This window comes from Canis aureus, chromosome 8 (assembly GCF_053574225.1).
Source record: "Canis aureus isolate CA01 chromosome 8, VMU_Caureus_v.1.0, whole genome shotgun sequence".
NCBI classification, from domain to species: Eukaryota; Metazoa; Chordata; class Mammalia; order Carnivora; family Canidae; genus Canis; species Canis aureus.
Window position 1 is genome coordinate 17,375,643 of NC_135618.1, and position 27,666 is coordinate 17,403,308.

Sequence of the window (27,666 nt, forward strand, 5' to 3'; positions counted from 1 at the left end):
TTGAGGGTTTTGGTTTAAGAGCAATGGGAGCTATTGAAGACATTTAAGCAGAACCATGTAGTTAAATTTGAATTTTTAAAAACACTTCTATTATGGCTATTTGGAATGGATTGAAGGAATCAACGAAGACAGCTAGGAGTGTAATTAGGAAGCAATTTCAGTGATCCACATGTGAGATGATCAAGGTTTAAGTCAGGATCAGAATGCTGACAGTGGAAATAAAGAGCACTGGAAGGAATCAAGATACATCTTGAAAGTGGGATCAATAAGACCTGTGATGTATAGTAGATAGGGATAGAGACAGAGTCAGGTGTCCATAATAACTCCCAGATTTCTGGCATGAACAATTGGATAGATAGAGATACTATTTAACCACCTGAGCTTATGGTGGAGTCATAAATCCATATGGAAATTCCATTAAAAGTACATCAATCCTGGAGCATCTGGGTGGCTCATTCGGTTAAGCATCAGCTTTCAGCTTAGGTCATGAACCCAGGGTCATAGGATCAAGCCCCACATTGGGCTCTCTGCTCTGCAGGGAGTCTACGTCTCCCTGTCCCTCTACTGCTCCCCCTGCTTATGCTCTCTCATTCTCTTTCTGGAAAAAAAAAAAAAAGGTTACACCATTGGTCTTTTGCAATAGCTGAATTTTCTGGAAGCCTCATTGATGGAGAACTTAGTTAAGTAAGAGATAACACTTTCATGGAAGCCAAAATAGATATAATAAAATCCATTAGATAAGATTATTAACTTTCATATAGAAAAACCCCTTAAATTCTTTATTTATTTATTTTTTATTTTTTAACCCTTTAAATTCTTAATCAAAACCACCTTTTAATTTTCCTTTAAACAAAATGTATTAGACATTTTTATATAGCACCTAGGTAGCCACAGAAATAATGACACAAAGCAATATATAGAAACAAGTGAATAACCCCACAAAGTAAATAGCAACATTTACTATTTACTATATTTGCATATTCCATAAGAATATGTAAATGAAAAGACAGTAATACAGAACTTGCAATGTGAAAAAGCATGTATAAAAAATAGGCAGCTTTAACTGTTTTGACCATATTTGCCCAGGAAAGATACTCTTTCTTCCAATTGTCCTTATATGTCTTGACTCATTAAAATAATCTCTATGGGAAGCCCCAGTGGCTCAGTGGTTGCACGTCTGCCTTTGGCCCAGGTCATGATCCTGGGGTCCTGGGATGGAGCCCTGCATTGGGCTCACTGCAGGGAGCCTGCTTCTCTCTCTGCCTATGTCTCTGCCTCTCTCTCTGTCTCTCATGAATAAATAAATAAAATATAAAAAAATAAATAAAAATAAAATAATCTCGATGACTGCTTTTATTTCTCTCTTTTCTCTTTGCCCCTTTTTTTGTTCCCCTCTCTGTTTTTCTTATCTTTACCTTGCACTTTTTTCCCTGGAAATTACAAATTAAACTCAATAATTATAATCAGATCCATGAGAACAGGTACAGTGAAGGTAGGAAAGTTTCTTAAAAGTCAGTGAATATACAGAGAAGACTGTAAGAACCTCTGTGAATCTCCACTGAAGAATCACTCGGCTATGATCTTAAAACATACAGATGCTTATTTATCTTTGTATCCCCAGATTTTAGCACAATATCCAGAAAAAATTGACTTAAAATTGTTTAGTGAAGGATATAATGATTATCTAAGCAGATAATACTGTATCATTAGAAAGGGTGGTGTGGGGGAAGCCCAGTGGCTCAGCAGTTTGGCGCCACCTTCAGCCTGGGGTGTGATCCTGGAGACCTGGGATCGGGTCTCACGTCCGGCTCCCTGCGTGGAGCCTGCTTCTCCCTCTGCCTGTGTCTCTGGTTTTCTCTCTCTCTGTGTGTTTCTCATGGGGAAATAAATAAATCTTTAAAAAAAAAAAAAAAGAAAGGGTGGTGTGGTCATATAGCAAGGACAGTTGTAAAGGCTATGGATGGGAGGGAGGTTTTATATTAGATATTAGAAGGCTTTTTTAATTGTTAGAGTAAAATATTTTTTATATTACATCACCCAGAAAGATGTTGGCATCGCTTTCCTTTAGCATTTAATCTAATTTCATATTTTTATTATCATACAAATATTGCTACTACAAATTGAAATAAAAAGAAAACATGAACCTAAGTATCTTAAAGTCGAACAAATGAAACACTCATTTATATATTTTTTCTAGTCCCTGTGTATAAGCACATATAAAAACACACAAGCTGAGTAACAGTTAAAAAGTGATAATCATGGTATATATACAATTAAGCATTTTGATTATGTTATTTAATAGATCATAAACCTTGTGCATAATGCTCACAATTATAAGTTTAATGATTCATTAAAATTCCATCAATTTGAAAATGATAATCTGAGTAACCATCCACAATTCAAAAAATTCACTGAAATAACAATTAAAATATATCAAAAGGAATATATCAAAATCCATCAATATATTTGTTCATTCATTCATTTATTCAACAAATATTTATTGGTGCCAGTTATATGCCAGATACTTTTGTAGACTCATAGTACCTAGTAGGAAATAAGAATTGATCTCTGATTTCATATACTAATTATAATCTAATAAGGTGGATGACATTCTTTCTAGGCAATCTCAGGAAGATTCAATTCTGGAATTGGCAGGCATAAAGATCAGAAGTGGGCTTTGGTGCATGGTTCAGAACAGTTAAATGAAGGAATGTTTATTAAAGAGCTGGGACTAGACCTACGATACCACACAGTACACAGCAGCACTTGTTTTCATCTTAATTAAGTTCTTCATAACTGATTTCCAAGCAAAATGTTAGATTAACCTGAGAGGCTCCTTATTAGGGGACTGGAATTGAAGAAACAGACCAGAGCTGCAGATAACTCTAGAGTCACACAATAGTCTAAAGCATGGGCAGATTTGAGGCATGGGGAGGAAAAACAGCTCCAGACTGGCACAGGACTGAAGTAGAGAAATCCTTTGTCTCTGCCTCCAGAGAAAAGTCTCCCTTTCAGTGGTATTGTTAAGAATGCCTATTGAAACTACCTATTTCCTGTTCATACACTCCACAGGGAAGCCTGATTGTCAGAAGCACAGCCCCCTGTTGGCCTTATCAGAAAGAGGAGGAGTCCTTTGGTAAATTAAGTAAAGGAATGACAACAAAAACCTTGCCACCAATTTATGCTAGGTACATGGTCCTCGTTTAGCCATGTTAATAGCCACCTATACGATAGCATAACAGAAAGTTACCAAAAGTAAACAAATAGAACACTAAGTAAATAGAACTAGTGTAAGTAACAAAAGAGAACATAAAAAAAAATCCAATTGGTATCTTGAGAGATATTCCAAAAAAACAGTATATCCCAGAATACAATTAAACCACTCTAAAAAAAGGAGTCATCAGGAAGTTAGACAGATTTTTCAGAAACTAAATGCAACTTCTAAAATTAAAAAAATTTAATGGAAGAATTCAATAACAAATGAAATAGCTACAAATGAATTTGGGAGATAAAATTGAGAAAAATCTCTCAGACCTAAATCATAAAAGAATGGAAACCATGAGACAATGTAAAAGATAGGAAAGGTCAATCCAGAATAGACCGAAATAACTAATTAGAATTCCTGATAAAAAATATTCTGTTCTTTCCCAAAGGTAGGAGATATAATCAACAAAATTACAGGAGAAATTTTATCCAAGCTAAAAACATAAAAGAGTAGGCAAAATGAAACAAAAAATTTTCATGAAACTTTAATCAGCAGTGAAAGCCAGCAAGCACCTATCAATTTTATTGGAGAGCTCACACAAACTTGAGGATATACTCCAGCAAAACAAAACAGGAAACCTGAAAAGTAGAAGAGACGGAATTGAAGCACAACAGCACCAATGTAGGGCAATGCAAAAAGAAGATAAATATGCATCTAGCCTAATGAGCTATAAGTAAAATCAGTGAGGGTGCTATGTAAAGACTACTTTTAATAAGCAAGTCAATTCTATTATAAATCGCATGTTTCAGAAATTGGTAAGATCAAATCATTCGTCTTTTCCTTCTCTTGGTAAAGAAAGTACATTAATCTGTTATAGGATAAAACAGATGCAGTGAAATCCATAGTCCAAATAACAAACACACAATATGGAAGCACAGCTAGAAAAATAAGAATCCATTTGCTCTTGGTGCCTAGAATAACCATTCTCTTTCAAGAGGCAGAAATTAACTGATATAGGTTAACATATCCTTCTCTGTAGATCCAATCACTTCACTTAGATCTGTGGAGAATTATATTTACTCTACAATTATATTATATATTTATTTATCTTCAATTCATAGAATTAACTTGTAGACAAAGCAGGGGAGACAATTATAGTCTATGTAAAAGCAATAGAATAGTTGATAGGAGTTGAGATGAGGAGGTAGAAGGAGAGGAAAATAGATGGAAAAGAGGAGGTTCACTAATTGTTTCCCTTACCAAGTGAGGAATCAATAGATACTCTCTAAATTGTTGGGTAAAGAATAAATGGAGGCCAAAATATATCATTTAGTTATAAATGAAACTATTAAAAATACTAATAGCATAACTAATAAAACAGAGATAAGAAGTTCATCAAAATACTAATGTATAATAGTTTGCCATAAGTAGATGGAATCCAAAGTTGATAAATCAAGAAATTATATTTAAGTATATTATTTACATATAGCAATTCATGGTGGATGAACCTTGACTATCATTACAGCCTCATTATATCATTCATTCTCATGACTCAGGAAAATAACTCTCAGTATTAAGTGATTAAAGGACTCCTAACTATGATTCAATTTTTTGTTTAATTTCCCAAGGAGGAGAAGATTGCTTGTGGTTTTGTGTGTTAGCCTGATGTTAATTCCCATAAGCAGCAGGAACTGACAAAATGCCCAGCTTGAATACAATGAAAACCAAAAAGAACCATCTTAAGACGAAGAAATAACTGGCGAACTAGGAATTTTTAAAAGGAAAATTAACTACCTTGAGTACATAACGCACTATGAAGAAAATGAATCAAAGTTCTTGATTCTTGGTAATGTGTTCTGGATATGGCAAAGAAGGAAGAGTCCTGCTAGGATCTTTCAAAGTTCAGGCATCCCTCTCATGTTCTGGGACTTGAGTTTTGCTAGTTAGGCCATTTTTTTATTCAAACACATTTAACTAATTTTGAAAAAATATTTCATTTGAGACAATTAATGATATTCATCAATCAAATGCAATGTTCGTCCACTCTGGATAATTCAAATGCCACTACAAAAAAAAAAAAAAATCTAAGTCTGCTACTAGGGACCTTTCTCTTAAGAATATTTGGCAAAGAAAGGCTTAAAAGGAGACTGTGCTCAGGGCATAGTATATTAAGCATATATCACAAGCACCTGCAAATCCCTAGGGCTATGATCTCTCTTGTTACCATGTATGGCATCAATGTCTAGCAATGTGAAGCCAGACAGACCAGAGGACTAGTCATGCTTCCCTCGGTGACTTTGTGAGCTTTGGCAATTATAAACCTCTTCAAGTCTCACTTTCCTCATCTGCAAACTGGACATATTGAAGATAATTAGACATAAACTGCCTACTTCACTGATTTGTTATGGTAATTAAATGAGATCATTTGTTTGAAAGTTCTTTGTAAATTTTAATGTGCTCTATTTATTATTACTACTATTATTACCTTACACTCCATTGTGGGATAGACTTTAACAAAACTCTATTTGGCCTGTTCTTCTCTCTCTTGCTCATGTCCAGCACTGAGTATTTTGATAGTATAGGATTTCAAAAGGTTATGCTAGCTTATTGGCTTTCCTGCTCCCAGATCAAAGAGGCTCTTCAAATTGACCACACCAACAAGATGGAATTTATGTTTCCTTGCTAACCCATACCATCAGAGTTCCAATTCAGAATCTTTGAGTTTGGCTATCTCCACAACTAGATGCATTTGGTGGTTCTTTTTTCCACCCTTCATTTCCAAGTCTTTCAGCTTGTATTATTTCTAAACATGTCTCCTCAGTCAATGGCTTAAAAATCTCTATTTCTCTTTGATTTACTGGTCCCTCTGGCTCTTGTCTCCTACCTGTCCTCCTGCATCATCAATGAATTATCATTAGATCCCCAGTAAATTACCAGAATCCCTTTCATGCAAAGAAATTACTGATTGGTACATACAGGGAAATTAAACTTTGAATAAAATGGGTTTACGGTTACAGATAGGAAATGCACCTTATGTGATAGGCAGATCTCCAAGTCTGATGGAGAATGAATGCATCTCAAGGCATTTGTTCATCTCATTAGCCATTCAGAACTATGAATTTTATAATAATTTTCTATGTATTTTTTTAGTAAATAAATGAAGTAAATTGAGATTAGTGGTCTATGACTTTTACTAGGTTGTAACACAGCCAAGCACTGTAGAGAGCATTAAAGAATATGAAGTATTTTAAAAGGTAATAAAAGAAGAACCCAAGTATCCTGATCCCCCCCATCACTGATTCATTTTATGCAATGTAACTTGTGAAAATAACATATGAAACAAAGCGAGTTAGTTTTGTGTGTGTGTGTGGGCGGTGTATGTGTTTTTCAAAGAAGAATGTGGAAATTTTGAGACACTATGACAATGTATTGATTGCACAAATTATTACTTTTGGATGCTATATATTTAATAAACAAATAATTACAAGAGTGTTTGGGACTCAGCCAGCAATTATCTTGTTTATCTACATCCAATCCCTGAATGATCCTATCTCAACTTAAGTTACATATACTCTTTCTATACTGATGGTTTTTTTATATATATATTTATATTTCTTGCTCCAACCAGTCCACAATGAATATGTCCAAATATCTACTCAACTTTACACGTGGGTATTTTAATAGTCATGTCAAACTTAATCTTTATCAACGAACTAAATTCCTGGTTTCCCCCTCCAACTGCTGTTCTCACAATGTTCCTCATTTCTACATGGTGCCAAAATTCATCCAGAGGCTCAAAGGAAAACCTTGAATTTATCCTTTACCCTTCTTATTCTTCACATTCAAATCATTGACATACCTATCAGATATGCGCTTAACACATTTCCCAAATTGGACCACTTCTCACCACATCTATACATTTTATCCTCAAGCTGAACACCATCACCTTCCACCTGAAAATAGCAATGGCCTCCTGACAGGTTCACCTATCTCCGTTCTTATCCTATACAGTCTGTCCACACAGCAGCAGGTTACCTTTTCAGCAAGTCAATGTCTTCCAAAGGCTTCTTGGATTAAATAAAGTAGATCCTGAAATCTTTGCCATAGCCTACAAGGCTCTTATGAACTATGTCAACTGTGCCCTATGTAGGCTGGTTTTATTCCTAAATTTGTACTTGTTGCTCCCTCTGCCTACGGTGACCAGGCATTCTGGCTTTCCCTGGGGCCTGATTCATGTCAGCTGATCTGAGTTTCTAGAGTATTATGAGTCCTTGACTGCAATTTCCTTGAAATAAGCCAGATTAGGTTTGGTAGGCCTCCACTTTATAATGACAGTTCTTGGCATGGTCTTGTCCAGCAGTGTGTGAGCACTGTGTGCAGTGAACCAACTTCCCACTTCAACACAGGGCAAAATATGAAAAATGACAAGGAACATTCTGTCACTCTCCTTTCCAAATGCAGTGGAACAAAGGCCTCCATTTTAAAGGGGCCTGCAAGCACATAGCTAGGGATAGCTTACTTCTAGTCTCAGGTGGTGATGGGAAAAGCATACAAGGTCCCTTACTCTGCCAACCACTTGGTATACAGGAGCTGCAGCTCCAGTTGTGAGATGGGTAAAGTCACCAGGTTGCCAGCGAAGAGTCAATGAAAAATGAAAGAAATTATGATGTAAGTATACACAAAAAGGAGAAAAGGAGACTAAGCAGTTCTCCTACTGAGCATAGAATGTGTAAGCTGAATGGCCTTGGTATAGAAGTTTGGTTATTTTTTGGTATTGACATATTTAATTAATTTTTGATAATTTTTTTCTGTTTTTGAAATACTGTATTTTCATAGCAAAGAGCTAAAAAATGTATATTTAATAAAAATGAAAATGCAGATTTTTCAATTCTCATGTTGGCTTCAATACTTAATTTCCCCATTAGGCTTATCAACGTTTGCTGCTTAATTTTGAGACCACAAATTATATCACTGACATGTGAAAACTAGAAGATATAAATCTGCTGAGAAAGCATTGGGATCTATTTCAAAAGTTGCTATTTTAAGGCCTGAGCCCCCACAGAATTTAACTGATACAGCTACAGAATATATGTTTATAAATCACTCCAAGAACCATGACTTTTCATTTAGATCAAAGGATTGTAGTTTTAAATTAATTGTGCTTTTTTTCCATTTTTTTTTAAGTGAATGGAAAGTGAAACAGTAGCTGTTAGCATGTTGGGTTTATTTGGAGAAAAAAATGAAGCCAGTTTTCTATCAGTGTGATCAAGGGCTTCAGTTTAAGACAAAATATTTGAAAGTATTGAGTGCTACTGGAAAAAAAAAAATTAAAGTAAAACATAGAAGCCACAATGACTTCTTTGGTTTAGTAGTAAAAATACAAATTCAGTGTAACACAGTATCTTGGTAAAAACATAGTTTTCACCAAATTAAGAAACCAATGAATCAGATATACCCCAGGAATAGATTTTGGTGTATACATAACTCATAATTGTATCTAAATAAATTGGGATATTCCATCAAGAAAAATAGACACTATAGTTGTACACACACACACACACACACACAAAGTAGCTGAACAATAAAATCTGCTGATATTGTAAGGAATACAAACATAAAACTTCAACATGGCAATATAAGTTTTGTCTCTTCTCTATTATGAAATGGCTTTTAGAAATATTTGCACTTTTGAAAAATTGTTTTTTTAAATCAATCTTCTTGTCCCATAAAGATGGTGTACTTTTTTAAATAAATGATATCAAATTTTGAATGTATTTTGTGCAAAATTAGTTGAAAATATTTAACCAAATTATTAAACAAATGGAGTGCCAAAAGATTTCAGCTTTTTCATCTTTTAGCAAATTGCAGTTACAAACACAGAGTGTGGAAATAAGATGATAAAATTTATTCCTACAACAGCAAGGGAGGAACTGAATACAAGGAAGAAGAATTCAAACACTGTGTGAGAATTAAGATTCTGAAACTTTGTAGTTGTGCCTGGGAATAGCTCAATTTTGGGGAAGAATCTTATAATAAAGTTCCTACTTTTAATTGGATAGATCTGTGTCATATGCTGGAATTGGATAAATTGATAAAGTTTATGATTTTACAGCATCTATACCTGGTAAATCATTCAAAAAGCCATAGGGACCACTTATTTGAAGAGTTTTGTCTTATGAAAAAATATTTGTCAAAGAACAGAGGTGAAAAGACAGTCTCTGTGAAAATATTTGGCCTGAAACATTTAAGTGTTTCAATATAAAAAATAGATTTAAGAGTATTCTCCATTTGGCAGAATATGTTCTGAGGTTACCGGGTACCTCAACATTTATAGAAAAAATATTTTTCTCATTTCAAAATATTGTGGTGTAGATAGAAAAATTAATTGAAGATGTCAAAGATTTTACTTGTATTAAATTTAAAATGCAAATTGGGAGAAGACTGTGGGGAATTTATGAAACAAAACAATTAAAAGGCCATACTGAAAAAATAAAATTCTTCTAAAAACATCTTGTATTAGAATTCTCCACAGAAATAGAACCAATACAATGGATATACTATCTACATCTATCTATCTATGTACATTAGATAGATAGATAGATAGATAGATAGATAGATAGATCTCTATACATCTACCGGAAAAAAAAAAAAAAAAAAAACCTTCTAAGGAACTGACTCATGCAATTATGGAGGCTGAGAAGCCCCGCCATTTGTCATCTGCAAGATAGAGAACCACAAGACTCAGTAGTACAGTCCAAGGGCAGGAGAATATTGATGTCCCAATTTAAAAAGTCAGGCAGAGATATGGAATCCTAGGCCTCCAACAGATTGGATGAAGTCCACTCACATGGAGGAAGGCAATCATTTTACTCTACCAATTCAAATATTAAGCTCAACCAGAATACCCAGAATACCCAGACATACCCAGACATACCCAGAATGAGATTTAACAAAATATCTGGGTAGTTAACTTGTGGCCCAGTCAAGTTGACACAAAAAATTAACCGCCACACAGATATAACGTGGTGCTAGCTAAGAGAGATATGGCTAAGAAACTGATTAAATATATTAATATAAATTCAGAATAATACTCTGCTGATGTCATTTTTAAATGTTCAGAAAGTTAATATATTTTTATTTTGCTGATTTTAAATGTTTGAGTAATCGATATCAACACATTTTTTTTTCTTGATTTTCTAGATACATGAACCAAATGAACTCATTCTTTTCTTCTGTTTGCCTTTGGTTAAAACAGTTTAAGTTGGGGACACCTGGGTGGCTCAGTGGTTAAGCATCTGCCTTCGGTTCAGGGTATGATCCAGGAGTCCCAGGATCAAGTCCCACATCGGGCTCCCTGTGTGGAGCCTGCTTCTCTATGTCTCTGCCTCTCTCTCTCTCTCTCTGTGTCTCTCATGAATAAATAAATAAAATCCTTAAAAAAAAATTTAAAAAAAAATAAAACAGTTTAGTTTGGATTGTCTGCCATTTGTAAGTCAGTGAATCTTGACACCACACGTAATGGGATTCTTCTGAAGAAGAAGGGAGATAATGTTTGTGAAACATAGCATCATGTGTAAGACATCATAAATTCTCCATAATGGTAGCTATTTCTGTAAGTTTAGAAAATAATTTTCAATGGAAATATGTACAAAATGCCAAGTAGCATCAGGTTCCTAACAATATCTTCAATACAAGTAGGATAATGCTAATTCTGGTTTTCACTCATTCTGCTTTTTCCCTATGGTTTACTACTTTCTCTGATTCCTCTGCCCTTAGTTACAACAGCAATCAGTATTCATGTTTAAGAGTGTGAAACATCTGGCTGGAGGAGTAGGCTGAGAGTTAATAATCTTTGTAGCATAATTTAAGCCTCACCTAGAATACCTACTATTCAAATATATTTTCTGAATCATATGTGAATTAATGATAATCTAAATAATAAGTGAATTTCTGCTTTCTTAACTATTGCTTCCTCTAATCTTTCTTAGATTTAAATGCAAGTGTTTGTGAGAAAGGAAATGTCATATGTAATTAGACATTTACTCTTTCATCCAACAAAGGTTTGTTGAACACTTACTATATGCCAGGTTCTGTTCTAGTTACCTGTATGTTTCAGCCTAAAAAAACAAATTCCAGGGGATCCCTGGGTGGCTTAGTGGTTTAGCATCTGCCTTTGGCCTGGGGCGCAATCCTGGAGTCCCGAGATCGAGTCCCGTGTCGGGCTCCCGGCATGGGGCCTGCTTCACCCTCTGCCTGTGTCTCTCTCTCTCTCTGTCTATCATGAATGAATAAATAAATAAATAAATAAATAAATAAATAAATAAATAAATCTTAAAAAAAAAAATTCCAACTTTCATGGAACTTATACACCACACCGTTAGGGATTAACAGAAAATTAACACAAATATTTTTAAGTAAATTAAATAGCATCTTAGGAGAAAATAAGTGCTATGGGGAAAAATATATATATGATCATTTCAGAATTAAATAGGGTGGTGAGGAGAGGCCTCTGGAAGAAGGTAGGATTTAAGCAAAGATATGAAATGGAAATCTGGGAATAGTGTTCCAAATAGAGAAAAGGGTTAACAAGGAGGCCAGTGTGGTGGGCTTGAATGAGCAAGAGGCAGAATAGAAGTGATGATGTCACAAGACCTTTGGCTTCAACTCGGAATTAAGTGAATTGATTTACAAATTTCTCTTCTTCCAGGCAAGAAAGATGCCCGACACTTAGGAGGGAATCAGAAAACTTGCCATCCTATATTTAAAAGGGGAAAGCACATATTTGATGGTAAAAGATAAAATAAAAACTCATTGTTTTCCCTGGGAACACTATTGTAAGAATACATTTAAGAAAAACAAACTGAAACGAAACAAAAGGATTCTAGCTTGAGGAAGAGAAATGGCAGTTCTTAACAGGCAAGTGACTGAACATCAAAGCCGTAGATAGTGTGATTTGATTGAATGAGTCTTAGTCCATTTCCATGGAAGCCTTTGCAAAAAAGTGATTGATTCTCATCACTTTAAGCTGGTGTACTTTCCACACTGCCAGAGGCTAACAGAAAGGAAGTCTACACATAGTGCGTCTTAATATGGAGTCCATGGACCGCCAGTAGAGTAATACCTGGGACTCCTGTGAAAATGCAGATCCCTGCACCTTCCCCAGGCATACTGGACCATGCTGTCTAGGTACCTTTTATGCATCAAAAGTTTAAGAACACTGAACAGAAAAGACAACTTCTTAAGGGTCTCTCTGACTCTGGATTTCTATTGAGTGTCCCATGCCAGGTCCCCAAAATGTTCAATCCTGAAGTGTTTTATTTATGGTTATCAGGTCCACTAACCTTTGGATTAGATGAAGAAGAGTAGGAAAATGCCTTAAGCCATTGTCACAGTGAAAGGGAGATGATTTAAATGATTTTTAAATCATTGCTCATTTCTATAGCTGTATAATCATTAAAAAATGCGGTGTACTGTTAGTGGGTGAAGGTCACCTTTTCATAGTGATATTTAGATTCGAGGGCGTATTAATTCCTCTGAGTGCGCAGTTGTTGATTCTGATGATTTGAGCCAATGAGAAGTAATGATGGCTAAATACCTGAGATCTATTGCCTTGTTAGCTATGTTAACAGCCAATGACAACATAATCTAAAGAGATTTACTGTTTGGCTTTAGAAAAAGTACCAAGCTAAAAGTATAATTAAAACGTTTATTAACCTGCCAAGTTGAAAAGGATACGTTAAGACTTATGGTGTCTGAGGGGGAGCAATGACTTGTTTTCCATTTTGTCTTCTGCCCATCTTGCCCCATGGAATATCCCCACCTACTCGATAGGAACTGAGGAAATGGGCTCACTAATTTTCCTTAATTTCTAGTTTGAGCTCCAAAAAAGACTTGAAAAAAATCCTTTATTGCAAAGCCAGCAATTATTGAAATTCTCTAATTACCCTGTCTGAGACCTTTCTTCATACCAGGGTGATGCAGACAGTCTCTCGATTTTTTTAAAGGTCAAATTACCTTGTTTCAGTATCTTCTGGTGATGGGCCAAATGGGACTAGCTTAATTTAATATGTCTCTGCTGCTTTTCTTTCAATCCAAAGGGGCATCCATCATGGGCTTCTCATTCTGACTGATATTGATCAGGTAATTGCCCTCAGCTTGTCAAACTATCATGATTTTTATAAGAATGAGTCTTTTCTAGAAGAAAGTAGACTCAGAGAGAGATACAAAGATTTCGATTAGAAGTTTGCCCAAAAGCAAGTCAGAGTAGAAATCAAGAATGTAAAAGAGAAAAAGGGAGCTGAGGGAAGGAAGAGGGGAAGGGGAAAAAGTAAAGATGGGTTGTATCCTTCTAAAATGTAGTAAATGTGAATTAAAATTATCCACTTGGTACAATTCAGAAAAAAAAGATCCAGCCTAGCAATAGCACAATTCAGTGCAAGCCAGTTTTGACAGTAGCTGTGTGGTTACTCAGAGTAAGCATTAAAAAAAAAAAAACAAAAAAAAAAAACTGCCAACCTTATTTAATTTTGTCTCAGGATCAAGTGGATACTATTCTTGTGGCTCAGACCATCATTTTCTTTTTCTTTGCTAGTCTGATGTAAATAAACATTAGCTAACTCTTCGAATTATCCTAGATTATTAGGGTGAAGACGAAACCCAAAATAAAGGGAGAAACTCCTGCCAGGAAAGGAGTTCCTCCAGAAAATTGTCTAATGTTGGTTTGGGGAATGTCTTCTTAATGTGCTGCCATGCCATGCCCAGGGACAGCCCAGAGAGAGAGATATTTTCTTCAAAACATGCTGAGCAGTATATGAGACAAATTCAGCTGTATGACTTTATGTGAAATAGAGCAAGGTTACAAAAGCTCATGTGAAGAGTCTAGAAAGTCAAAGTGAGCCCACATGTAGGGTATCATTATAGTTAACAACCAGGTAGTGCTAGGTGTCCAAGAGCTGTATCAAGGCAGCAGGGAGAGCCATCCTGCTATAAGGGCTTCATATAATCATTCACCATCCCTGCAGATATTCAAGAATACCTTGATGCCCTTCAATTTAAGAATAAAGAATGCAGCTTTGTCACCTTCAGAGAATTCTAGAAACAGTCCCTTAAAACACCAGTATCTTCAATGAAGCTGCTTTAAAACAACTGACTCTTTTTCCAGGTTTTTTTCAGATCACCATTAGCCTTAGGCCCTCCCCCAACATGTCAACACTGATTAAAAGTATATCTATGACCACATTAAACCTAATATTGCTATAATTATTGTTCCAAAAAATATTTGTAAATTTGCTTTTGAAATTATTGGGCTACAAATAACTGACTTAACTCACAACATGTTATGAGCTTTCAGCAATCATCATACCTAGATGAAAATTTTACAAAGTGAGAAAATTTAAACCTACACATTATTTTCAAATGCAGTGAAAAATTTTAATGAATACTAAATTTTATAATTAAGTTGGCACAATATCACATCATGTAGGTATTTAATATAACATTTGTTAAAACATTCTGAGGGCAGCCCTGGTGGCGCAGCGGTTTAGCACCGCCTGAAGCCCAGGGTGTGATCCTGGAGATCCCGGATCGAGTCCCACGTCAGGCTCCCTGCATGGAGCCTGCTTCTCCCTCTGCCTGTGTCTCTGCCTCTCTCTCGCTCTCTCTGAATAAATAAATAAATAAATAAATCTTTAAAAAAAATAAATAAATAAATAAAACATTCTGAGATTTTCTTTTTGGTATTTTGGATGCAATTTTTTTAGCAAAATACACAATCTTATCTCACACTTTGAATGAATATGTATTCCAATATCAGGTTCTCTCAATGATAGCAACATGAGCTATATAATGAAAAATATTGTTTGTTGGATCTTTATAGATTTGCAGTAGAATTTTCTTAAAGCTTCTCCTTGCAAAGTCAATCTCATATAGAAATTCATCCCCTATTAGAGGCCAGAAATATCCTGAATAACTGGCCAACTGTCTCACTAGTTACATGGTACTGAATGTTACATTACCCTAGGAGAGCATAACCCAAGGACAAGTACAATTCTGGGCTTCACCTGAAACGACTTATCTGTTCTCCCGAGAGAGAGAGCATCATAAGCTGAAGTTGCTGAGAAAGAAAAAGAAGATGCAGGGAAAATAAAGAAAATGGAAAGTGTTTTTTCGGTTTTTGTTTCTGGGTTTCAAGCTTTCCCTTTCTATTTTAATTTCTTTCTTATACACTCTCCTTTTTCTTACCTGTGTCTCAAGAGAATTGCCGGTAGCATAATGGGCTCACACAGGCAACTCACACAGATGCAGCAGATCAAAGATCTGTTGCGTTCTCTCACTCTCTCAGTTTGCCTTCCCCCAGGAAAACGCCAATTACAGATTCCGATGACTGGTGCGCAAATGCACGTCTGCACGCGCTCTGAGTGTGTATGCATGTACAGCCACGAGTGGGTGCTTTAAGTGTTTTCCTGTGGGATTCACCTTCCCTGGATGGCGGGCAAGGCTGTAAACTTGCATCATGCTCACCAAAGGACCTCCCCACATTGCACCTTCTCCTTTCCTGGCTCCCAGCTCCAGCCCTCTGGGGTTATTCAAGCAAATGTAACACCTCCAGTAGTTGTGCAATCTTAGTTGGTGAACACTCCCCGTGAATCCAGACAAACACCACGACTCAGGGTGAATGTTGTTTATTATATTCATATTTCTTGCACTTACATAACATCAAAATTCTTCTCTGATGTTCAGTGTTTGTGTGTGTGTTGTGTGTGTGAGAGAGAGAGAGACGGACAGACAGACAGACGGACAGACAGAGAGACACAAACTGCCTGGCCAATTTAACATATCTATTCTTCCACATTTTCAGTATTAACCACATTGCGGAAAGGATAAACCCTCTATTAAACTTTTCTTTCTTAAGTTGTGTGTGGAATGTGCCTTTTGTTCTTCCCTGTGTAAAAATGTATAAAATAATCAAAGCACCATCACGACCTGACAGCTCAGGCCTTTGATGAACAGGGCTTTATGCTGGATTATCATATGACATTTCCAAACTAAATTATATTTATGGGTCATATAGGGTACTATCGCATTATCATCCCTCTACGTGAAGTTTGTACATTTTGCAAGAAGTAGAAGAGAGCAAGGGACCTGGAATTAGATGTCTTTATTTTTGAACATGAAAAAAAAATTAAAAAGCCATCCATTTAACATTCCCTGACTGCTCATTTGAGGTTTCTGAACTTTTGAAGGGAATCTTATTCCTTAGATTCTACTACTTCATATACTTAATGTGCTTAGAAATCCTTAGAAATGAGCAAATCTAACACATTCTCTTTACAGATGAGAGAACTGAGCAGAGCTAGAAACAGAATTGAGCCCCAGTCTCTTAAACACTTTCCCACCTAACCTCACAACTTGTTTAGACAATGATATATACAGACAAGACTTGGTCAAACCATCAAGGTGACAACATTTCACCTTCAGAACAAACTAAAGCAAAGCAAAGATATTCTAAATATGAAGTATTAGTTCCAAAAAGAGTTATTTGCACTTTGTCAGACATTTTAGAAAACACTCCTATTCAAGTTTGATGATTATTTTTTTCTTGTTAAATTCAAAAGGACTTTTCCCTTTGAATACAATGTTATTCAATAATTTCTTAAGAATAGTAAGAGAAAGATACATATTGTCAGATACTATATTTCCTAAATGAGAGCCCTCAGAAAAGAGTGGCATGAGTCATATTTTCTTCCAGTAGCCCAAAGAGTATTCAGCTACGTCTGACAAAACTCTAGCCCTGTTCTACTTGATACTGAGAGTGGCACTGGGGAATTCACCATCTTCTCAGAGAATGGAGGATTCATGGTCAGCTATGTGCACTGAATTTTGTATATTATATCACATTTTCTTTCAAGTGCACATTCTAGTTGGATATTTCTTGTGTACAATTCTTCTGCTATATAACACTTAGGTACAATTGTTCCCTTCTAACAAGAAACACTGTAAAAAAAAAAAACACAGAAACCTGTGAGTCACCAGGAAAAAAATGTAATACAGATGTGAAGATGCTACCCTATAATGCAGAATACAAGAGTATCCTTTAACCAAACTCACTTTAAATAAATGTGTAGTTCATCCGATTCCATAGCTGACCTACATGGAATTCTTTGTAACATTGATGTAAGATAATGAGACCTAAAATAAATTAAAATATCCAAAAGGGAGATAGTCGTTATTAGTCCCATAAAAAGAATTATCTTAAGTAAGATAGAGTCTTTCAAGAAAGTACTTTTAAAAGTTCCTTCAGTTATGAAGCTGAAATTCTTAGCAAATTGCTGGGATACTTCTTAAATTCCTCCACCGTGGGCTAATATTCCAAGGAGCAAAGCGATTATATGACAAAATATTAATAAAAATGCTATAACTTCTCTCCTTGATATTTCATAAATACTGGCATTGACATTTCTGAATTCTTAAAGCTCTCCTTCTTACTCTGAATCAGACTTATACCTCTTTACAACAAATGGCATAATCACCAAACCAGAGATCCACTGTAAAAACAGACAAACTTACATGATCTCATGTAATAAAACAGGCACCGTGACAACTTGAAGAAGTGAAAACACACAAAAAACCCTGATTATCCTATCTTTTCCCTTTTATATACTTCTACATATGCAAAACAGCCAATTATGGTAGGTGTTTGTCCAATTCACTGGTATTGAAGTAGCCAAATCTGATTAAATGATGGGCCTCCAATCTTATGAGACTTAACATTAATATCTCAGATTATTTTGTTAAACAGTTAAACTAAATGATCTAGATTTTATCCACGTCATTTACATAGCAATAACTGTAACTTGCCAAATGGTGAATTTCACCTGAATCAGCTCAGAGTATGGATATGCATCCAGAGAAACTCTCTCTTGTAATTAATTATTTTCAAAGAATCAAAAATCATTTAGGGGACAGAACCAGAGCTTTCTTCCAGTGATCTTTTAAACAAAATTGAATTGCTCCAACATGGGACAGGAGCAAGCAGAAAACCGCCTCATGTTCACAACCACGTCCAGATGCAAATATATCTCTCACTCTAAATGAAATAATGATACCCTATTTTCTGCAGTTTCATTGACAAATAATAAGAAAGATGTCTAAATGGGTGTGGTAGGGTGAGGGTTAAATCTGATTGTAATTAGATTGCAGTATGCATGGTCATGTGGTTAATAGTAAATTTTCCTTGATTAACTGGTCCTGTTTGTTAAGAGCTCCTATTAACATTAGTGCTCTCCGTGTTGGCTGTAGAGACACACCATGGACCAGTGCAAAATTAATGAAGGCAGGTACGCATGCTGATTAGAATGTGGCAGTTTAATAAACTCTTCCAACATTAAATTATTTAATGCATTCATGCTCATGCAGGCTATTCGATGGTCAGCTTGACCACCTATGTGTTAATATTGGGAATTGAAATGCAGAGAATGGAAGAGATATAGTGGTGTATGAGGTAATTAGCTCTCATGTCTGATAAATGGGGCAATACCTATGTGTGCGCATGTTTTAGCACACCACAAATGGTGCTTTCATTAGCTGGAATCTTCTGCAGAAATTTTTATAAATGGTTAGTTTGATTTTTGTACCATAAACAGTGGGTCTGATAGTCACTGTCAGTTGAATATTTGAGACAAATTCCAAGTCAGCTATAAAGTAAGCTGTCTTGTTAAAATAAATAGGTCACAAAAATTAGATAGGAAGCCTATCAATAAACATCTTCAATCTGGACATAATCCCTATCTATCATATAGAAAATACTTTATATAAATATAAATGATTTCCATATATAAATGCAAATATCTATTAGATTTTGAGCAAAATAATAAGCTCTTATATTTGTACAATGCTTTATAGTTTATACAATGTTTGCACATATGTTATTTTATTTAATCCCAATCAAGGCCATTTTAGGTGGATAGTGTTTGCTAATACGTAGCTGATCAGAGTCTTAAAATTTCAGTTCTTGTAACTCAAAGTCCAGAGCTTTTAGCACAATTGTACAGCTGCCTACAAAACTAGTATTTGTAAGAATAAAGTATTATTTATAAAACAAGTTAATTTTTAGAAGTACATGAGCATTCTAGGAACTTTAGCTCTGTGGGAACAGGATACTACTTAGATTTGGTAGAAACACAAAAGAGGAAATGTCTATATTTTAACACATTCTAAATATGTACAAGTATTTTAAATGACTTACATTTTCCTAGATCCCAGGATACTTTCTGGCTGTATTTTAGGCCTTCACAGAAACTTTCATAGAGCTTACATGGAAATAAGTATGTTAACACAGAGCAATCCAGACTCCGGACCTTGGAGACAGTGTGGAAAGCATGAGCTGTACCTTTGGGAGGGCACTGATAAGCCTCATTACGGAATCACAATACCACCCACTGTGAAGGGAAGCTCTGAGAGAGTGGTTGAATGAATTTACCAGCCTGGGGACTTCTCTGATTTTGCCATTCCTGTCTTCAGCTCCTCTCCCATTCCTGGGATGCCAACTAAAATGAAAAGCAGAAAATCATTCTTGCCCTAACAAAATCAAAGCAGAGTAGCAAGAAAGCCTGGAAAGACTAAAGCACAGAATCCAGCCTCATAGATCTGTCTTCTTGTTTCAGACTTCTCAGGAATTGGCCATCTGACTTTGAGCAATTAGTTAACTTGCCTGAACTTCAGTCTTGTTAGAGGTAATTGAGGGAACTGGAGAGAGTGAACTTTCAAGTTCCTCAGATCTCTAGAAGGACCTTCCAAATGTTTCTTAACAGGAGAAAGCATGCCAATAATCTTTTTTGGCACAACCTCCCAAGAATAAAAAAGAACTACGGAATCCTGTGACAGAAAGTACCACCTTTGAACAGTGTACTCTGCAATCCTCCTCTTCCTAGAGGTCTAAATGGGTAATTTGGGGCATGGGCTGACCTTTGATTGCTCTATGGGCCTTAGCCAGAGGGATGGCTTGACTGAATTCCTGCTTTGTGTTTTTTGTTTTTGTGTTTGTGTTTGGGGTTTTTTTGTTTTTGTTTTCTTTTTGGTTTTGGGGGAGGTTTTTTGGTCTCTGGCTAGCTTCAAAGGATTCCTCAGTCATGAATTAATATTGTCCTCTTGGTTAGCTGTATCACTGGTGCTTGTCCTTACTGCCTCCCTTTGACAATGGGGACAGTTATTGATGTCTGGCACTTGTTATGGGTGGTTGGCAGCTATGTGAATATTGTAACTTATGATAGGCTTTTTACAACATTGCCATGGTGTCCATGAATTCTGACAGCTATCTGAAGAGTGTAAGTGTTGCCAGTCATGGTGTATGCTGACAAAATGGATTTCATTTTCCTCCAAATCTAGCAGAAAATTTGTACAAACAGGAAAGTAAACAATTGCCATTTGTTTGCATATTTTCAGTCAATGAAAAATCACTGCATTCTATCCACCTAAGTTATTTACCCTAATGAAAAACTATCTTAAACCAGGCTAAGTCTGTACTTCTTACTTTCAAGCCTTTGGCTTCTTAGAAAACATATGTGAGAAAGAATTTTATCTTAACACCTGAAATAGAAGAAGGCTACTCCCAAAATAAGACGAGGTCACACTCAAAACAGCAATAAAAACTAATCACAGAATGACACGATTAGATGGTTGAGGTAATGATAACATGGTGAGTGTGGAAATACAACTTTGATATTATGCATTTTTTTAAAATCCCTTATAGGCTCAGGTGATTTTTACAGTACTATCATTCCTTTTGCATTGTCTAGAGCAGTATATTTACTATTCATCAGGTATTTTGAATTCATTTAACTCTTATAACAAACCAATGAGACCAAAATAATTTTTACCTGGTTTATGTATTAGGAAACTGAGTCTCAGAAAACTTAATTAACTTGCCCATGGTCACAGACAGACTGAGGCAGAGGCAAGATTCAAACCCAGAGAGTTTTAGAGTCCCTAACCCCTACAAATGGTACATCTAAATCTGAATAGTCCAATATGGCAGCCTTAACCACATGTACCTATTGAAGAGTTTAGAGAAAGTATTGAGAAGAAGCTACTAAAGAAACTATTATTGAGAAACATGTCTAATCTGAATCAAGATGTACCACTAAGTGTGAAATATACCAGATTTGAAGACTGAACATGAAAAAATACAAAACAAAACAAAACAAAACAAAAAAAAGAAAAAAATACAAAACATCTCATTAGTTTTGTTATATTGGTTACATGTTGAAATGATAAGATTTTGAATATTTGGAGTTAAAATATTAAAATTAATTGCAATTTCTTTTTACCTTTTAAGGTACTTACTAGAAACATTTCTATATTTATATAAGTACTACATGTATACTATCTCTACTGATCGACATAGATTCTTGAGCAAGTGGATCCAATTTTATATGCTTTCCATATTTTCCATCATGAGAATATTTCATGAGTACTAAGAATCCCTTTGGAGGGGAAAAAAATGATGGAAAATCCTCTTCAGACCAAAACACACAATGTTCCCAGTATTGGCCATCTCATGGTATGCTTCATGTTCATAATGTGATGTGGGACTTAGAATTGTTGTCCATCAACAGTAACCATAAACCAAAGTTAGTTGCTTTTCTCTGTTTGTCATGGAATACTTCTGATTTATAACAAACTATACTGGAATCATTCCAATGATGGGAATTCCTGGCCATTTGTTAGCCAAATATCAGCATCTACCAATGCAATTATTTCTCTATGTTGAGGTTTTTATTTTGTATAAGAGCCCCGTAAGAGAGTCTTTGGACAATATAGTGATAGACAAAGAATCTGGCCTAACAGCACCAGTGAAATCGTATCTATCGGGGGGGAAGAAGAAGAAATCCCTCCCAAAGTTTGAAAAAACAGCTTATTTCATTCACAATTGTACAGATATCTGAGAACCAATATTATCAACCAAAACATTGAGGCTGCTTTTCACATAGAACTTTCCCTATGAGGAAAAAATAGTTAAAATTAAGTTTTCTGTAAGTATTTGTTGCTGACTGACCAAATTTATGTTCTAAATTAGATTAGTAAGTCAGCAAGGGTCATGAGGTAGACACACTAGATAGAAAACTCTAAAAAATACTATGAGAAGCTACATCAAAAGCAAAATCCATAAATTATACACTTACGTATTTATACCCTCATGATGAAGAGATAACACATTTGAAAAGCCACAGGTAAAGTCTCATACATACTAATGAACATGGTAGGAATTAGTTAAATATATTGGACTTCAGAACAGCCTATGTCAACACATTAAAGAAGACAAATAGGTAGATAGAGGAGGAGAGGTGCTGAACTTCCTTCCACTTATGAGTTTCAACTTGATTTGAGAGGCAATTGCATGCTATTTTCAAAATAACTGACCAAATAGAAAAATCCAAGTTTCAACTTTTTTTTAAACAGTTAAAACAAGAACAAAATCTTTAATGTTTTTCCCCCCTCACCTCTAGCTAAAAGCCAGCTAAATTTTTAAAATTAAATTTGGCAGGCACTTGACGGCATGCTTTCAGCATGATGTTTTAAAGACTAAACTATGGAGCAATCTTTAAACATTAGTGGAGGTCATATGGCAAACTCCACTCATACAACAGAATCATCACGTCCATCTCTCCAAATATATCTGGGGCTTTAAGCTAGAATACAAAGAGATATTCCTATCTTTCTCTTCTTCTTGGGGCTCTAAGAACACCCTTTAAATGCTTCTGTAGCTCACCTAATTCCTCCCTAATACATTTTGCTGGCTTTGATGTTCAATTTAATTTAAATCAGCAGAATGATCCAAGTGAATCTAGGTTGCTGTAATGTTACATTAGGAAGATCTGATCCATTTGCAGCTAAGGTACACCCAAATTCATTAACATTTACTCAATAGGCTTCCAGCAGGTGACTTTATGAGAGGAAACAGATGCATCTGAATGTCACCTTACCACACATGTGAGTATTAATAGATTTTTGTTCTGTCCATATACTATTACTGCATCCCATTCTAAGTGAATATAGATAACGGCATTAGTTTATTTTAAAATACACAGAATTATACAGAAATGTTCTCTGAGAGGCTTTGACAATTAAATGAGTTCAAACTTTACACAGGCGCAATGGGGATTGACCTCAATGGCTTTCTAAGTGCTAATTACTAAACTTAAATGCAGCATGGCTCAGAGGGCTAAACCTCAGAAAGGGCGAACAGAGGTTGTGGGTTCTAATCCCCATGTCAGCATTATGACCTAAGGCAAGACTTCCCAGAACAGAAAAGTAGGAACAAGCAGTCCCACTATCTAGCTTCTGTACCAGGACAAAGAAACTGGTTGGCCTCACACACAGGCTCTGCGCATCCTGAGGAAGGTCAGCACCTTGCCAAAAGGAACTTTTATAATTGAGCTGGAAAGCTAGATAAACCTGAAACAATTAGTACACAAATAAAGGAAAACTATGGAATTCTGAGAAAAATGCAGAAGGAATTCTAGAATCCCAGAGAATGGAGAGATCATATGCGCCCATTAGACCTTTTAGAAACACTCAGGGTAGAATGAATACAAAGCAATAGTCATAGGGCCTTATCAGTGCTAGGACCAGCACATCTCTGAGTCATGTCCTTCCTCCTGCATAAAATAAGAATGACAGTACCTGACCTGCAAATGTGCAAAATTACTGTGGGGAAAACAAATGAGACCATGAGGACAGAAGCATTTTCAACACTATAAAGATCTGAAGTCTATGTAGAGTGGTATGTATTATTGGGTTGCTACATTAAAGTGAGGAGAAATCTTTCCAAAACATATTCATTAAAAAAGGCAGCTTGGAAACAGCATATTCACCATGGGATTAATATTGTTGGGGGGCAGGAGTGGTATGTGCCACACGCAAGCCTCTATGGAAAGCCCCACAAGCCACTGAGGGGACAATGTTGCTGATATGTATGCCTACAGAGTGGCCCTGATGAGAAGGAAAAATGGTACTGTGCTTATTAATCCATCCCCAAAAGTAAATAACATAAATGCCATGTTAAAGTAAAAGGAGAAGAAAGGACAAAGGGCAGGGTGGCAGGGAGGGAGAGAGATGAGGGAGGGAGAGATGAAAAAAAAAAAAAAAAGAATGTAAACCTTTTACTGAAGTCTCTCCATGATGTCAGAGAGTGAACAGCACTGCTTGGCAATCTCTGTTTACACATGTGGAGGCTCTGCTCCAGCTTGACACCATATTCTCCTCCTGTCTCTTCCTGCACTCCTTCTCCTCCTCCTCTCTCCTGCCCTCAGCTCCCCAGCACCCCAGAAATTCTCTACCTAAATCTGGCCTCTGCACCCTCTTCTCTTACTCTTTCTTCCGATGTTCCAAACAAATGCTGTCCTCTGCATTGCTGCCTGTCCTTTCTCACACGTGGTGGACTGCTTTCTTGGGTCCTTCCCATTCTTTGCTTGCCCATTAAGGCTACATAGCAAAATAAGGACCTAAGCCCTAAGGAGACAAAATAAGATCATCATATAAATACAAGAGGGTGCTATACAAAGATCTATGGGATTGCAGTACTCCTACTGTATGCTAGGTGGCCTTTCAGAAAGGAGCTTTATATTTCTTAACTGCTTTAATTCCCTCAACCACCCTATGAGATAGTGGCTGCCCCACTTTACAGAGGAGGGCAATGAAACCCAGAGAGGATAACTAATTTGCCCAAAGTCTCAAAGCTTTAAGTCTGACTAAGAAGCCTGCACTCAGCCACTAGAAGAGATGGTTGTCTGGTAAAGGAAAATGAATCAATGTTCAAAGTATTGAAGTGGATTTTGTAGGGCCGGGAGCAGGGGTGGAGGGTGGAATTTCATGGGTAGGGAGGGTAATGCCTGCTGAAGGGGTCATAGCCAATCTCAAGAGCGCTTATCATAAGCTTATGACAAGGTACAATACAGTCTAAAGCCAAATCCTCTCTAGGCAATGCATTCTCAAAGGCTGAATTTGTAGGGTGAGGTATTTTTGACAAATTAAATTTATATTGGCTAATAATTTTATTAAACTCAGGGAACACAAGAGTCAAATGAAACAGAATGAGAACCAAACTAAACTCAATGAAGGCTCATATATTAAATTTAGTCTAGACTTTCCCTCCCAAAATGATTAGGTCTAGGAAGAGCCTGCTAATTAGGGAGAACAAAGCATCACACGTTCCCAAAGCTTGCATGTGGAAATGGCATGGCTTTGTCATTAGGCATTGCATGAAGGTTGATATGTCATCTATTTTGGCTTTTGCAATGTTTTCCCACCAATTCTGTGTATGTTTGATAAGATGTGAAAGCAATATGAATTTTTCTATGAGCTGAAGTAATCTTTTTTTAAAGTTGTGATTCTTTTTAATTTTTTAAACTAATATTCTCATCTTTTCTCTTTGGTCCCATGAAGGTATGATATCGGGTGTGATTAAGAGATTGTTTTCATGTATTTAGACTTCAGGTGAAATTCTTCAGGTACATTCCAGAGTCTAGTAATTGACTGTTATTAGTATTAATAAGAATTACCCAGCTAAATCCCACTGCCATGTCCTGAAAATTTACCCCTTAGGATCAAGCCTCAGTAATAATTTCAGTGTGTTGAGATGTAATTTTCAGTTCACAGACCTCTCAAAAAGGCAAAAACAGATATGGGAGTTTAAAGTTTGAGATAACAGAAAGGAAATTTCTTTAGTTTGTGCTGCTTGGAATTAGAGATACATAATAAGTAATCATTTCTCTTCAAAATGCAGGAATCCACTTGCTATAATTCATAGGATGGGGCTGATACACAGGACAAGCAATCATTCCCATAAGGAACTCTTAATAGTGGATTCTTTCTATGCATTTCTTCAAATGAAGGGTACCTTTGGCTGTATTTCTTTTTGCGAGAGCCGTTTTCTTTGCCTTCAAATCTCTGTAATACATATTATTTGAATATCTGGAAAATGTATTATTGCCTTGTAAGTGGGTTGTGAAAATTACCAGCCCACAGAAATTGTATCAATATGCTTCATGCTAGGGTTTACTCTGATGAAAAATAAAAGAAATTGGCCTTCTTTCCTTTTCATCTGATATAATTTGTTGCTTACCTTGGAAGAAAAAAAAATTTAACTCTGCTGATAAACAACTACTGGTATATGTTTTAAAATATGGGTAAATTCCAAGAAAAGGCAATCTAGGTTTTCCTGATTCTCCTGTTTAGGCAAGAAATAAGCTAAGGCTTCTGTGTGTATATTCTCTTTCCACAACAATGCCACGACAAAACCTGTCCCAATTATTCCACCTCTCTATGTTAGAATTCCATATTTTTAAACCTGATTCAACAACCATTCCACACCAGAGGATATGTCATTACTTGTGAAATGCTCAGTGCCTTTCAATAAAAAAAGATGAAATAATTTTACATAAACAAGTTTAAAATGTCAAGAGAACCAAAATGGATCTATTTGAAATCGTTTCTGAAACAAAATTTGATTTTTGTCAATAGTGCATAAAAAACAATGAAATAGCCAAGAAAAAATTTTCATTTATACAGTCCTTTTGACAGAGGGTCAGTTCTAGACTTTTAAAACTTGGTGTCCTAAAATATTACCAACACGTTTAGTTCAAAATAGAATATTTTCAACAGGTTTGCTTTCAGTAAAACCGAAAGGGTGATTAATTGCAATAAAATATATTAATAAACTATAGCATGTGCTATTTCACTGATGTGCCTAATGGCGGGAAGATGTTAATTATTTGATAATCACCACTTTTTAAAATTTCTGCATAAGAAGTTTCAGCCATATTTCCATTGTGAAATATATAGCCATCTAAATCTCTATCCCCAAATCTTTAAACAGATCTAGGTAAAGATAGGTACTTTCTCTATCCAAAACCTGAAAGTGATTTTACTAATGCATCCTTATAAACAGAAGCTAGGTCAAAATATCTTAAATATGGCACATTTCATATGTTTCTTGAGAAATTTAAAAGTGATGCCTATCTTCAAGGGGTTTATAGGAAGGAACATTATATAAACAAAGCCAGCTTTGGGTAGAGAATAATTTTCTCTTTAATGTGCTTGTCCTCATCTGGAAAAATTGCTCTATTTTTATACAACATCAAATTTTTGAGTGTTTCTTCCTGGGCTGTGAGTGGATTTATGAAGGCTTTTTTCTTTTAAGAACTTAGAGAAACAATCCTTTTCATTCTCTAAGAGGAGTACCCATTTATAATTGTGGTGATTTGTATTTACACAGTAATATTACCTAAAAGACCAGGATGTTCTACCTCTGGTAAAGTGACTCTTGTTTCAAGAATCTCCAGAGAACTTATCCCTGAACCTTCACATTGCATGGGTTTTAATATGTTGACATTTCCAAGAATAACATGGTCTGTAAAGAGCCCAAGAGTGAAGTGGGAGCACTTCTATCAATGATACTTTTGAAA

The 27,666-nt window shown here is 35.8% G+C and overlaps 2 long non-coding RNA genes across 4 annotated transcripts in view; one reads left to right on the forward strand and one right to left on the reverse strand.

Annotated features, from left to right (window-relative positions):
- Positions 1-27,666, reverse strand: part of LOC144318398 (uncharacterized) — a 381,065-nt gene that overhangs the window by 67,228 nt on the left and 286,171 nt on the right. The gene's annotated exons all lie outside the window — the stretch shown is intronic.
- LOC144318399 (uncharacterized) lies at positions 23,506-26,292 on the forward strand. The gene is made up of 2 exons (XR_013384295.1): positions 23,506-23,984; positions 25,986-26,292. It is a non-coding gene; the product is annotated as an uncharacterized LOC144318399 (long non-coding RNA).